Here is a 14,800-nt window from a genome sequence, read left to right as displayed (position 1 = left end):
GTTAACATCATCTATTCGAATAGCCGTGTCCGCGGAAAAGGACTTCTGGGTTGCTTATATCAGTTCATAGACAAGTGAAAGTGGATACTCTAAAATACGCAAGGTAAGCGTGAGTGCTATGGATGGCGTTCTCGTAGGGAAACGAGAGCGGATCCATAGTGGTGTATTGATATGGTGATTATGTGGACTCGTGTGCGCCACCTCAAAAGAGTCGCTTGCAGTCGTAGTTTAGGATAGCCACCGAGTCAAAGCTGGCTTGCTGCAGTTAAACCCCACCATCCCTTTGTTGATAATGATGCATATGTAGATAGTTCTGATGTAAGTCTTGCTGGGTACATTTGTACTCACGTTTGCCTATTTTATGTTTTGCAGAGAGACTTCGGTCTCACTAGTAGTTCCGCGTGGACTTCGACGTTTAGCTTGTTACCTCAGCTACGATCTTGTGCCCTCGGCAGGATCGGGTAGATAGTCAGGCTTTCAAGCCTTTTTCATTTATAGATGTCTGTACTCAGACATGATAGCTTCCGCTTGTGCTTGATTTGTATGCTTTGAATGTTGGGTCGTGAGACCCCTGTTTGTAATATCTCGCTCCTCGGAGCCTATTGAATATTTACTTGTGTCGTAGAGTCATGTTGTGATGCCTTGTTGTATTTGCACATATCGAGCATATTGTGTGTATGATTGAAATGCTTGGTATGTGTGGGATCTGACTATCTAGTTGTTTATCCTTAGTAGCCTCTCTTACCGGGAAATGTGTCCTAGTGTTTCCACCGAGCCATGGTAGCTTGCTACTGCTCCGGAACACTTAGGCTGGCCGGCATGTGTCCTTCTTCATTCCTGTGTCTGTCCCTTCGGGGAAATGTCACGCGATGAATACCGGAGTCCTGTTAGCCTGCTACAGCCCGGTCCACGGGAGTCCTGCTAGCCCAGTGCTACAGCCTGGATTCACTCGCTGATGACTGACACGTTCGATGCTGGGTCATGGATGCCTGTCCCTGTAAGTCTGTGCCACTTTGGGTTTACGACTAGCCATGTCAGCCCGGGCTCCTTATCATATGGATGCTAGCGACACTATCATATACGTGTGCCAAAAGACGCAAACGGTCCCGGGCAAAGGTAAGGTGACACCCGTGGGAATACCGTGCGTGAGACCACAAAGTGATATGAGGTGTTACATGCTAGATCGATGTGGCATCGAGTCGGGGTCCTGACGGCGTTGGTATCAGAGCTTGACTGCCTGTAGGATTACCAAGCCAAACTGGTCGAAGTTGAGTCTAGAAATTCTTTAGTTATATAAGGGAATTGATTGTGGGATGGAACGTAAGGCTCTTTTTACTCCTTATACTTTATGCCCTTCTGATCTGAGTCATCTTTTCTTTCCTACGGGGATTAAGAACTAGGCTATCTCTTCTTTCTATTAGGATCACGTGTTACTAATCGGTAGACTTATAAGATTGTTGGATTAAGCCTCAGTTCAATTCTACCTCTGTATGTTAATTATTGATCTCGAGACCTTGATATTGTGCTTCTGAGTGGTTATGCCACCATTTTTGTGAATGTCTCAAATCTTTTCCGAGCATTTACAGCCGTTATGCTGTCCGAGTCATCCCAGGTTTCTAAAGAGTCTGATGCATTTGCAAAATCCTTTTTCTCCGGTTTCAATGTCTGTTAGGCCAGGTTAATCACACAAATTGTTGAGCTGAGGTACTCTACTGCCTCAACCTTTATGTTGGAGTTATTATTATGACCCTAGGTGTCTCAGGGGATCATCTAGTAGTCTAGCCATGATTTATGTTCCAGTGTGATGACTCTGGCCGTCATTATCGAAAGCATCCCGTGATGCCATTTAGTTAGTAGGTATTCTATTCCTGGGTTCTTAAACCCGATATTCACCCTACTTACATCATGTTGATAGTGTTGCTAGTTCTTTTAGTATATTAGTAACCTTTGCGATAGTCCTTGAAGTCCGTGGTATCTTCTTCTTCCAAATACCATGAACTACTTATGGCAGAAGTTCCTCGTTGAACTGAAATATCACAACAGGATTATTCTTGATGAGTTCTCCATTATATATTGTGGCTCTGCCAGTTCTACCTTTCTGCATGGGTTATCCGGAAGAATTATGTTGAACTTGGTTCGACATACTAATCTATGCATACACAACTCAGAAAGTTATATGTTCCTTTGAGTTGTCCCTCTTTAGTTGTCTACTGACCCTCGCCTATCAATTGATAGTCAAGAGTATGCGTGCGTTCGTTTATCGATGCCTATTACTCTTGTGGTCCGTCAAGCCATTCTATCGTAGAATGACCAGGAGAAACAAACTCCAGTACCTCTTCCATATCCAGGATTGGGTCAAAGAAGTTGTGCTCCGCAGATCAAAATGCCAATCCAGCTTTTGCTCTGTTCTACCTTGGAGTATTACCATCTTTATATCGGGATTGTTATAGGAATTGCACACCATCCTATGAACTCTTGGTACAGTGATACTTCTTGCCATCATTGTTCATTCCTCGGTTCCTGTGTTATTGTAACCGGAATGCCGACAAATGAATCATAGCGTGTGAAATCAATACTCCTAGCAACCTTGTTGCTTGGTAGTTAAAGGATAATAATTTCATTCTTAGCATGTTGGTTAGTGAATCATCATTCTAAGATTGATCGTGCTACCTAGTCCATTCTCCTGGTTCACTCCTCGATCGATGAGTTAGGATTATTTCAACTCCTTGCCCTACTGATCATATCGTCTTGCCCTGGAAAGCAAGATTGTTCTCAAGCTTAGTAACATACCGGTGGTTTGTGATTTTCCGAAGATCTTCTCGGAAGTATTACCAGGTTGTCACCTGACCGCTGTGTTGAGCTTGTGATCAAGTTGGGTTCTTGTGAACCACCCTCTCTCCAAGATCGGTGTTAGATATCCCTGAGCTAGTTGGTTAAGCTAGACAACAACTTGGAGAATTGGAAGATAAAAGCTTGCCTAACTTAGTTTGTTCCAAAGGGATATTCTTGTGTAGTGTGTGCTGAAGAAAGATGATATCTTCATCGATTGGTCCCTGTGATCAGTTGCTGGACCTATTGTCTTATCAATCCTTTGATTTGAGTGTGGGCTATCGTCAAATCAAATCAGTACCAACGATGCTCGTAATGTTGTCTTATTCGTGGTTGATCCCTCGAGCATACACCATTACATCTTTGGTCTGACCAATGCTATCACCGTGTTCACTTAACTATGGAATTCCTTTTAAAAGGAAACCCGGATGAATTGTTGTTGAGCCCATTGACAACATCCTTATCTCCTCCATGATTTTGTTGAACATTAAGCTAGTGTTGGAAACTTTTGAAAGCATTTGTTCATGCTAGTTCATGAAGCATATGTTCGGATGTAAGAAGTGACTTCCTCCAGTTCATGTGCATCTGATGCAAGTTGCCGCCGTGGATTCGAGAAAGTCAATGTTGCTTTCTTTGGAATCATTCCAAATCAGTCATGCACACGTGCGAAGAATGCTGTGGTTTGAAGACTTGCAACCTTCAATCTATATGTATCCCTAGCACCCCAAGCCACTGATTGATTTGTTCAAGGAGAAGGAGTTTCTTCATAAGAGCTAATCCGGACTTATGAAAGAACTTCGATACCCTCGTTGATGGTTCCCCCTCCTGAACTCGGTAGTGTTTTATTATAAGACTACTTTGTGGTCATGCTTGTCTTGGACAACGTGTTCACATGTTTGTAGCAGAACCAGCTCATGTTTTGGAGCTTGCTATCGTAGTTCATCTCCCGAGAATCCCGCAACGTCATCTCGTCGATTTGTGTTGCAAACTTCCGTTTTTCTTCCTAGACTCGATGAGTCTGGAATATCCTGACACCAACCAGATCTGAATCTCAAGCAGATATGATGGTTGGAATATTTCCCAAGAATTATAATATTGGTCGCGCGATAACCGGTAAAGTGGATGTCGTGGCCAACACACCCAGCCGGAAGACCTGTTATTATAATATCTTGATTGATGAAGTTGGCCACCTCCCCATAGGGATTTCGTAGGGTTTACTCCCTAGTTGCCCCTATGGATTTCTGAGATCCCGAAGTCCGACCTTTTTACTTGATGTTCTAGATATCAAACCATATCTATGAATGGGTTACACTAGCACATCAAGGAGAACATTAGAAGCGGAGTGCTAAATGTCTCTCGGTCGATCATCTAGATTTTATTTCCTTGGCCCCGCCAAGGGTGAAATCTGAGAAGGTGTTATCTTCCTTTGCATCTGCATCATCCATCATCATTCATCATGGTAGCAAGTTGTGTTGCCAGGATCCTTGACACGGATATTGGTAGAATCTTGATGATTGTGGAAATGCTCAAGTTCTTGAGAGCACGCACAAGCGCTACGTGTTATCATCGGCTCTAATTGGGATGCTCTCAGTTCCCTCGGCAATGCTATGACCTTCTCAAACAGTGAATTCACTCTCTATTGTTGGGTTCTTCCCCAGTTACCAGAATCATTCCCAGCATTTGCATTTTGTTCCCAGCTTGCACCGCCAATGTGCCATTCTACCATGGGTCTCTTCCATTTCCGGTGATAAGCAAATTCATCCATTGCGTTGTCTTCAACAAGGTAATCCACATCATCCAAGTCTGAGTATGCCATTCTACTGACCCCCTCCAAACGATCGCTTGAGAATTGCCTTAGGCTGGTATAAAGGTTTTCAATGATCTCTGAATCAAAGGTAATTCTTTTTGCCACTTAAGGAAATAACCTACGAATCACCCTCCTCCAGGATGTTTCGTTGTGGTATCATGGCAACTCAACTCCTCGCTACGTGGACAATCGTTTACCACCTTCTTAAGTGTGGAATTGTTGTCCACGTAGTGAACCTTCGTCATCCGTTTCTTCCCACCCCTCTTGATGTGTATCTCATGTCTCAACCTGAGAGATGGTCCTATGTCTCATTCCATGAGTTGTTCGATCTTCGAGAAGATCGACCCTTCTAGAGTCTCCTTCTTCCCTCCATGTCATGTTGACAGGATTTCTCAGAGCAAGACTTCAAGACAATGATGGTGATCGAATCAACGTTCCCATGAAGTGCAACCTGAATCGTGAAGATTGTACTAGTTGCGTTCCCCCTTCACCTTACTCTACGCTTGAATCTCGGGACGAGATTTTTGTTTAGTGGGGGTGAGTTGTCACATCCCTGGTCCTGTTATGCACTAGGCTAGACCTCATGTGAGCATCATGTTCTAATTCAAATGAAATTTGAATTGAGGAATTTTCAAAGCCTTAGAAACCTTCTAAAAATGATCAACATTAAAATCTCCTCAAAGAAGTCCAAGAAAATGTTCCTCTTAGTCTCTGAAAATATTGCAAAGAGGTAAAACTCAAAACAATATTTTTGGTATCTCAGAGCTAATTATTTTGGGCCTATGAATTAAATAAATAGCTATTTGCATTGGATATATATTTGGTATATAAATAATATATGTCCAATAATTACTGGAACGTTTTATGTGGTTTGGTATATTTTAACTATAGCCACATAACTATTTTCTGGATTTTATAAAATGGTTTAGTATTTTACTAAACTAAAACAACACAGAACAAAATAGATAAATAAAAACAGAAATAGAAAGAGAGAGAAGGACTACCTGGCGCTCACCTGGTAGCCCACCTGGCCCAGCAGCACGGCCTAGCCCATCTCCACTCCCCCTGTCGTCTTCCTCCTCGCCAGAAGGACCGAGGCGTGGCGCGCGCCCGAGAGGCCTCGGCCACCTCCTGCTTCCCCTGGCCACCTCCTGCTTCCTCTCGTCGCCCTGGACCCCGTCCGCGACGCCACGCACCCTCCCAGGCCTCGCACTCTCCCCGTGCCTTCTCCCCCCCCCTTCTCTGGCTCCCTCTCTCTTCCACCGAGCGGAGCCCCATCGCCACCGACGCCGTTCGCCGCGGCCACAACCACCGCCTCGCCTCCCCGACGCCTCCCAAAGCTCCGCCGGTCCTCCCTCTTCCTCCTCACCAAGACGGAAGGCGCCGGAAGCCCTGGATGGGGCCAGCTTCGCCGTTCCCCTCCTCGGCCACCGCGGATCGCCGCCGTCAAATTCGTCCCCGTCCGGCCTCCCTCAAGCTCGTCGTCCACCTCTACAGGGTCTACATGAGCTCTCCGTCCGTTTCCCCCTCTCTGTTTCGTTGTTCGCGCGCCGTAGCTAGGTTATCCACCAAGACCGAAACCCCATCGCCGCCGGCCATGGCGCCGCCGTGGCCAGGGCCACCGCAGCCCGCGCCTGAGCACGTCACCGTGCTCGGTGAACCCCCAGGAGCACGTAGCCCTCCTCGTTTTCTCCTCTAGCGCGCCATAGCTTCGCCACCGTTCGCGCCCGAACTCCGGCCACCGCGGAAGTGCTCGCCGCCGTCGTCTCCGGCCACCCCACGGCCCCTCGTGCAGCCAGCTAGGTGCGGCCGTGTACGGGCTACCTTCTGGTGGCCTTCGCGCGTCCAGCCGCCGCCCGTAGCGCAACCCCGGTGAACTTCCGCCGCGTTTCGGGTCGCCGCCGGCCGAACTCCGGTGGCCAGTGACGTGGCGCTGTCATTAGCCACTAATGACGCACTAACCAACCCCCTAGGCCACTGACTGTGGGCCCCACCCCTGGTCAAACCCCAGTCAGCGCTGGGTTTGACCGGGATTAGCTCCTGTGTCACTGACGTGTGGCCCCCACACGTCAGGTTTGACCCGAGCCAGCCCAGTTGACCCTGCTGACGTCACCGTGACGTGGTGCTGACGCCATAATTCATTTCAGGATTTATATTATTCAGGAAATTCCAGAAAATGCCTAAAACTTCTAAAAATCATAGAAATTCAACCGTAACTCCAAATTAAATAATTTATATATGAAAAATTATCAGAAAAATTCAAGGAATCCATCTGTACCATTTTCATGCATGATAGAACAACTTATAGCTGCTGTTTAGCACAAATCAATTAAATGGCATTTGAATAATCACATATGGAGTTTCAATTTGAATCTTGTATTCAAACCAACTTCATTTAATCTGTTGCTAGTTGCATTAGCCCAAAACACATTCATTTTGCCATGTCATGATCATGCATCATATTGTGCATTGCATTGATTGTGTTCCCTTCTGTGTTGCCGGTATTTGTCCCCTCTCGATAGACGTGATACCGATGATGTGATCGTTGACACTGATGAAGACTCAATGTTATCTTCAGAAGTGCCAGGCAAGCAAAACCCCCTTGTTCATTCCGATACAATCCTACTCTCTCGCTCCTGCTCTCTTTTAATGCATTAGGACAATAACGATTCATCTGTTACTTGCTGCGGTAGCTGAACCCCTTTATCCTTTGCATGACCTGTCATTCCACAGTAAATAGATGAAACCCACTAGTATGAGCAGGAGTTGTTTGAGCCCTGTTGTGCCTACTCATTCATGCTTGTTTGTCATGCCTGCTACTGCTTAGAGTTGAGTCAGGTCTGATTCATCGAGGATGAATCAGAGGTGTGTGAACATGTCCTAGTATGTGTGAGCTAAGTGTGTGAACACGATTTGGTAAAAGGTGTCGGTGAGAGGCCATGTAGGAGTACATGGTGGGTTGTCTCATTGAAGCCGTCCTTAGGAACTGAGTTCTGTGTTTGTGATCCATGATTCGGCTACTACCATGCATTGGGCCCTGAAATATGACCCCGCTCGACTTCTTATTCACCCTAGTCCTCTGTCCAGGAGTTGCAAGTAGTTTCTGGTGTTTGTAGCCTACTGGAGGCCGTGGACAGTGCTGACCGTAGGGGTGGGCTGTGATGCGGTAGGTACATGGCACGGTGTACCGGATGCCCGTTTGGTATCTCGGGAACCCTGTTCACATCGTTTGGGGCTGTGAGCGAAACTCCGGCCGGATCTCCTCATGGATGGAACCCGAATAGGCAATAAACCTGGACTAGAGACTTGAGTGTTTAGGTAGGTCGTGGTCTACACCCACGTCGGCTTTCGCTTGAAGTCTGCCGAGCACATGTCGTGTGCAGACGCTAAGTGGTGGAAACATGTATGAAGAAGTACACCCCTGCAGGGTTAACATCATCTATTCGAATAGCCGTGTCCGCGGAAAAGGACTTCTGGGTTGCTTATATCAGTTCATAGACAAGTGAAAGTGGATACTCTAAAATACGCAAGGTAAGCGTGAGTGCTATGGATGGCGTTCTCGTAGGGAAACGAGAGCGGATCCATAGTGGTGTATTGATATGGTGAATATGTGGACTCGTGTGCGCCACCTCAAAAGAGTCGCTTGCAGTCGTAGTTTAGGATAGCCACCGAGTCAAAGCTGGCTTGCTGCAGTTAAACCCCACCATCCCTTTGTTGATAATGATGCATATGTAGATAGTTCTGATGTAAGTCTTGCTGGGTACATTTGTACTCACGTTTGCCTATTTTATGTTTTGCAGAGAGACTTCGGTCTCACTAGTAGTTCCGCGTGGACTTCGACGTTTAGCTTGTTACCTCAGCTATGATCTTGTGCCCTCGGCAGGATCGGGTAGATAGTCAGGCTTTCAAGCCTTTTTCATTTATAGATGTCTGTACTCAGACATGATAGCTTCCGCTTGTGCTTGATTTGTATGCTCTGAATGTTGGGTCGTGAGACCCCTGTTTGTAATATCTCGCTCCTCGGGGCCTATTGAATATTTACTTGTGTCGTAGAGTCATGTTGTGATGCCTTGTTGTATTTGCACATATCGAGCATATTGTGTGTATGATTGAAATGCTTGGTATGTGTGGGATCTGACTATCTAGTTGTTTATCCTTAGTAGCCTCTCTTACCGGGAAATGTCTCCTAGTGTTTCCACCGAGCCATGGTAGCTTGCTACTGCTCCGGAACACTTAGGCTGGCCGGCATGTGTCCTTCTTCGTTCATGTGTCTGTCCCTTCGGGGAAATGTCATGCGATGAATACCGGAGTCCTGTTAGCCTACTACAGCCCGGTCCACCGGAGTCCTGCTAGCCCAGTGCTACAGCCTGGATTCACTCGCTGATGACCGACACGTTCGATGCTGGGTCATGGATGCCTGTCCCTGTAAGTCTGTGCCACTTTGGGTTTACGACTAGCCATGTCAGCCCGGGCTCCTTATCATATGGATGCTAGCGACACTATCATATACGTGTGCCAAAAGACGCAAACGGTCCCGGGCAAAGGTAAGGCGACACCCGTGGGAATACCGTGCATGAGACCGCAAAGTGATATGATGTGTTACATGCTAGATCGATGTGGCATCGAGTCGGGGTCCTGACAATAGAGTCCCGAGGCCGACTCACACAAAGTGTCTGGCTCGGTCTCTCCTTTCCTTACTTACAACACAAGTTACCTAACCATGGCGGTTTACCACTATGGGCCCTAATCCGCCTTTGGGCTCCGGGCCTCTAAGCTTCATTAGTAAAACGCCATCTTATGGATCTTCATGGGCTTCAACATAGTCAAGGGTGAACCGGGCCCTCCTGGCCGGTTTACACTCAGTAGTTATATCCCCAACATTAGGCCCCAGATTAATTTGAACCTGTTCGTGTCAATCTTTAGTACTTAGAGAAATCTTGTGAACATCTCCTTATATTCTCGTGATCCGCCATGTTGCCTTCCCCTGTAAATTTTGTTAAACCGTCATGACGTCATCCTCTGGACACAGCAACGGACCATCATGACATCATCTCTTTATAAAAAGATTAAAATGATTCCCTTCATTGATGGTATCCCGAAAATCGAGGCGACAGGCACGCCATCTTTGCCGCTCCAGGCTCCTCGATTCTTGTGCCTGCCATTTATCGTTTTCTCCTTATAAATAAAGCCCGAGGGTCCTTTTCTTTCTTCCCCTTCCGTGCCTTCTTCTTCCTCCTCGCGACGCTCAAGCTCTGAAGCTCCACCGCCGCCCTCGACCCTTGAGAACTGTATCGACAAAGGCCGCTGCATCAACCTGAAACGAACCAGAGTTTGCGGCATCCCTCCGCAGTAGATCTGCACTGGTGAGTTTCTCTTTCCCGTATCTTTAGATCTGTACTAGGGTTAACGAGTTCATCCGTGTTTATAAGTGTTCATCCCAGTTCTTCGTTTTTCCTTTTGTTGTGGTTACTTTGGTCCAATAGTACCGTAGATCTCGTGCGGTAGTTACTCCGCATCCATTTTCAGTGCTAGTAGATCTTCCTTTTTTGTAGAGAATCCCTAGTAGATCGCACGACCTTCTCTGTTCTGTTTAACGCCATTACAGGTTGTAGAAATTTTCCTTTACTGAAGCATGGTAGATCCAAATAAATTTCATCATTGTGTGAAACCTGTTTCTGTCACCACTTAGCAGATTTTCATCTCTGACTCCTCCACCTAAGGGCGGTTTAAACTTTTAGTAGTCGGTAATCCGCCATATATCATTATCCCTCACTTAAACTATCGTCTTGACTTGGATAATAAACTCCGGTTTACCTTACTTATATGCCTTCATCAAGTTCTCCGGTTTAACACCGATTAGTGTGTACCAACCAACTATCATAAACTGGCCTTCTTTTTTCCCTTTACAGTATGTTTCCGACATGACTAAGCAATTCACCTCTTGCAACTGGGTTCCATCCCGGATCACAGAAACGCAAATCAACGGATATGTTGTAATGGGCGCTCTAGCTTCAAAGAATGTCCTTCACTGGCAGGTTCCTGGCCCTGAGTGCCCTCCTGAGCCTCAAGATGGCGAAGTTATTGTTTTCATGCAGCACTTAGATCGGGGCTTAAGCCCTCCCAGATCAAAAATAATTCCGGGATGTCCTTGCGAGCTTCCAACTCCACCCACAAGATATCGGTCCAAATTCCGTATCAAACATATGCAACTTTCAAGTATTTTGTGAAGTCTACCTTCAAGAAGAACCATCTGTTGAGCTGTTCCGGGTCTTCTTTCATCTACTTCTTTCATCTAAATCGTTGAAATGAATTTTCTGATGGTCCTAACATGGAACTTGGCGGGGTATCAATCCAGAAGAGGAAGGAAGTTGATTTCCCACATGCATCACACCATAGTGATCCCAAAGACTGGAACCAAACTTGGTTTTATTGTCAGAACACATCCCCTGCTGAAGAGAATCCCTTGGCGGGTTACTGCCCTCACCGGCTTAGCAATGGCCACCCGTTACCTTGATGATTAACTGCCAAAGAGAGGCAAACTTATGCCCCTCAACTCGCCAAGCTCCGGGCTCTCATGGCCAACTGTTTAACTGGCGTTGATCTTGTTCGCTGCTGGGTTAAATGGCACATCCTGTCCTTAAGTCGCCGCTCCAGATTAATGCATGAGTATACCAGCGACGCCAAGGATCCTCAACGGTTTACTAAGATAGAAGTGACCGATGATGAAGTCACCGAATCAGTGAAGAAGATGTTAGACGAACCCATCGCCATATGCAATCAAACCGGGCTGGCTCCTTTTTACGCCGCCAACAAACCGCCAGCAGTAAGTTTTTAACCTTGTACTTTCTTGATCTGCCTCTGCTTTAACATTTGTTCTAATAATCCTTTGTTTTAATTTTCCAAGCCAATAGCTCCTTTTGGAAAAGGAAGACTTCGGATAAACTGGCCAGAGCCCCTCGTGCCAAGAGCAAAGCTACCAAGAAATCAGCCAAGAAGAAGACCGGCGAAGCTGCTGATCCGCCCGAAGATGCTGAAGATTCGGATCAGGAGGTAGAACTTGACTCCCTTGGCTCCTTTTTAAAACATCTTATTAACAATGACTATCATCAGGATGATGCGGAGGTCAACCGTGCGGACCATGTTGAGGTAATCTCTCTTTCCTCCGGTTCAGATCTTGTGCCGGTTCAAAGATTTCGCCGTGCCGTTCGGAAAGTGAAACGCTCTCACCCTCTTGCTTATTTGGATCCAAAATTTTCTTTAAATACACAGCAACCTGAAGGGCGTCGCACAACCCGACATAGTGGCTAACAAGTCACCTCTTCCAGTTTACCGGATACTCCAACCCGGAAGCATCGTCCAGAGGTTAATTGTTCTCCCGAAAAATGTTTTCCTTTGAAGGGTTTCTTCCGATACCCACTTAATCTGTCTGATCCCAATTACCAGGCGTCTTCTAACTCGTCTGGCGATTCATCAACCACTCAACTACCTCCCCTCAAGACCGTCGCTGGGTAAGTGTATTGCTTTTCGGTTTGTTTCTTCATGCATCGGTTTATCATACTAATCTTTATTTTGATATCGCAGCGCCAAGGCCCGATTGAGCAAGAAAGCCAAGACCAGCGGCCCCTCAGAGGATGTTGAACCAGAGAAGACCCCAGACAATGGTGGTGAAAATCCTGATATTGTCCTGGATGACTTTGTCCCGCAAGACCCAGCTACTGATACCAATCCGCCGGAGGCTGACCCGGAAACACATGTTGAAACGTCAAGTCCACATGCCATGCCTCCAAGTCCAGTTGCTAATCCGCTGGGTTCGGCTGCTAAACCGCCAAGCCCTGCCGGCAATCCGTCAAGCCCTGCTGCCAAACCGCCAAGCCCAGCCAAAGACAATGTCAATCTACTGAGCCCAGCCAAAGATGATGATGACGTTGTTGTCACTGGTACTGCTTATACCGCCCCAGGCAATCCAGTTGCTTTATCGAAGCATACTGCCAAGGACGAATTTGCTGCTATGGGCAAGGGGAAGGGGAAGACCGATTTGTCAGACTATGTTAACCTTTCTGCTCAGGATCTTCATTCCAGATTCTTGAACCGGCTTTACACCAGCCGAGATTATGAGGCCGGTTTGGTAAATCTGATGAAGGAACCTTATGAGGTAATCTTCCAAACACCATCTTATTTCTGTATATTCATTGTATTCTAGCCCCCAAGGGCCGGTTTATCTCTTAAAGGTAAATCGGGTCTTTAAAGATAAAGAACACTTTGATGTCGTAGCCCCCAAGGGCCGGTTTGTATTGTGAAAACTTAGCCAAAAAGCAAACAAGAAATCATGTAGTCAAGGCTTTTCAAGGGCTGCCAGGCCCAAATTTGAGGCTTCTCATGGCCTGCCAGGCCACTGAGTTAAACCATTTTCAAAGCCTTTTAAGATGGGCCTCCAACTAACAAATCATCATTTTAACTTTGTCAAGTTCAGGGTCTGTATAAGATTGACTTGTCAAACGTTCGATGGGTTGTGCCAGGATTACCTGGATAGGAGTGGCTTACTTGATGAAGGCAGGTTAACCCGGGGTTTTAGGTGAATACACCAGCCTTCCAAGCCGTGGGTCGATACCCAATTACAAGGGTCCTTTCAAACTCTTTGTGGCTTTTGCACAAAAGAGCCCCCAAGTAACTTTGTGAGTGGTGCTCAATGGGTGCCTATGTTTGAGCTGTGTATAACATCCAGACTCTCTTTGGCCCCTTGGGTGTGAAGCTCCCAAGCTGTGTTGTGTCATAATAGCCGATTTAATGGACAAGGTGAGTCATCGCTTTGAGAGCAGAAGCCCCCTTGTAACCAAGAAATATTGGAAGAACGGCAGAGGCCCTGCTTGTAGCAAGGATGCCGGTTTATTATATTGATCATAATATATACATTGTCATAATATGTACATAAGGAAAGCCTATGGCTCAGGTGTCATGCTCAGTGGTGGGCTTCTTCAAAGGAGTCATGTCTGCCGGATCTACATTGTCCTTATAAAACTTCAGTTCCTATGTAGCACAAACCGACTCAGCGTAAGCCGCATCACTTTCCTCACAATCCAAAGTGATCTTTTGACTTCCATGTACTGTTATAGTCCCCTTATGACCCGGCATTTTCAGCTATAAATAGATATAGCAGGGCCTTGCCATGAATTTTGCGTAGGCCGGCCGTCCAAACAGTGCGTGATACAGGCTCTGGATTTTCACCACTTCAAAGGTCAATTTTTCAGACCTGGAATCATGCTCATCTCCAAACACAACCTCCAAAGAGATCTTGCCAACAGGATATGCCGATTTACCTGGTACTACACAATGAAAAACAGTGTTGGATGGTTTAAGACTTTTGTCTGTCAACCCCATACGATGAAAAGTCTCATAGTACAAGATGTTGATACTGCTCCCTCCATCCATCAGGACTTTGGTAAACTTGTAAACTCCCACCTGAGGTGCTACCACCAAAGCCAGCTGACCCGGATTGTCAACCCGCGGTGGATGATCACTAGTAGAAAAGAGGGCTTTGGTCTAGGCTGGGTTAGCCCATTAGTCCCGGTTCAGTCCAGAACTGGGACTAATGGGGGCATTAGTCCCGGTTCGTGAGCCCAGGGAGCCGGCCAGGTCACGTGGGCCATTTGTCCCGGTTCGTCTGGACCTTTTAGTCCCGGTTGGTGCCACGAACCGGGACTAAAGGGTGCAATGCCCATTAATACCGGTTCGTGGCACCAACCAGTACTAAAGGTTAGACCTTTAGTCCCGGTTCGAGCCACCAACCGGTACTACTGGGGTTTGAGGCATTAGTACCGGTTCATGGCACGAACCAGTACTAAAGGTCCCATTTTCAAACTCTACCCCCCTAGATCGCCTTTTCAGTTTTAAAAAAATAAAAGAAAATGATGAAAATGTCAAAAAAATAAAAGAAATAAGTTTCCCATGTGATATGTGGTCTAGTTGTTGGGAAAATTTACAAATATGAATTTCGACTTTATTTGCAAAATCTCTCTAGAATTTAGTAAAATGGGCATAACTTTTGCATACGAACTCGGATCAAAAAGTTTTTTATATGAAAAATCATCTGCTCAAAAAGTTGCATCCAAATTTAACCGGGGAAACCCCGTTAAACATTTTCAAAATCCTCAAAAACCTAACAGAAAA

The sequence above is a fragment of the Triticum dicoccoides genome, chromosome 3B (assembly GCF_002162155.2).
Source record: "Triticum dicoccoides isolate Atlit2015 ecotype Zavitan chromosome 3B, WEW_v2.0, whole genome shotgun sequence".
Classification (NCBI taxonomy): domain Eukaryota; kingdom Viridiplantae; phylum Streptophyta; class Magnoliopsida; order Poales; family Poaceae; genus Triticum; species Triticum dicoccoides.
Note: the sequence above shows the minus strand (reverse complement) of the source record.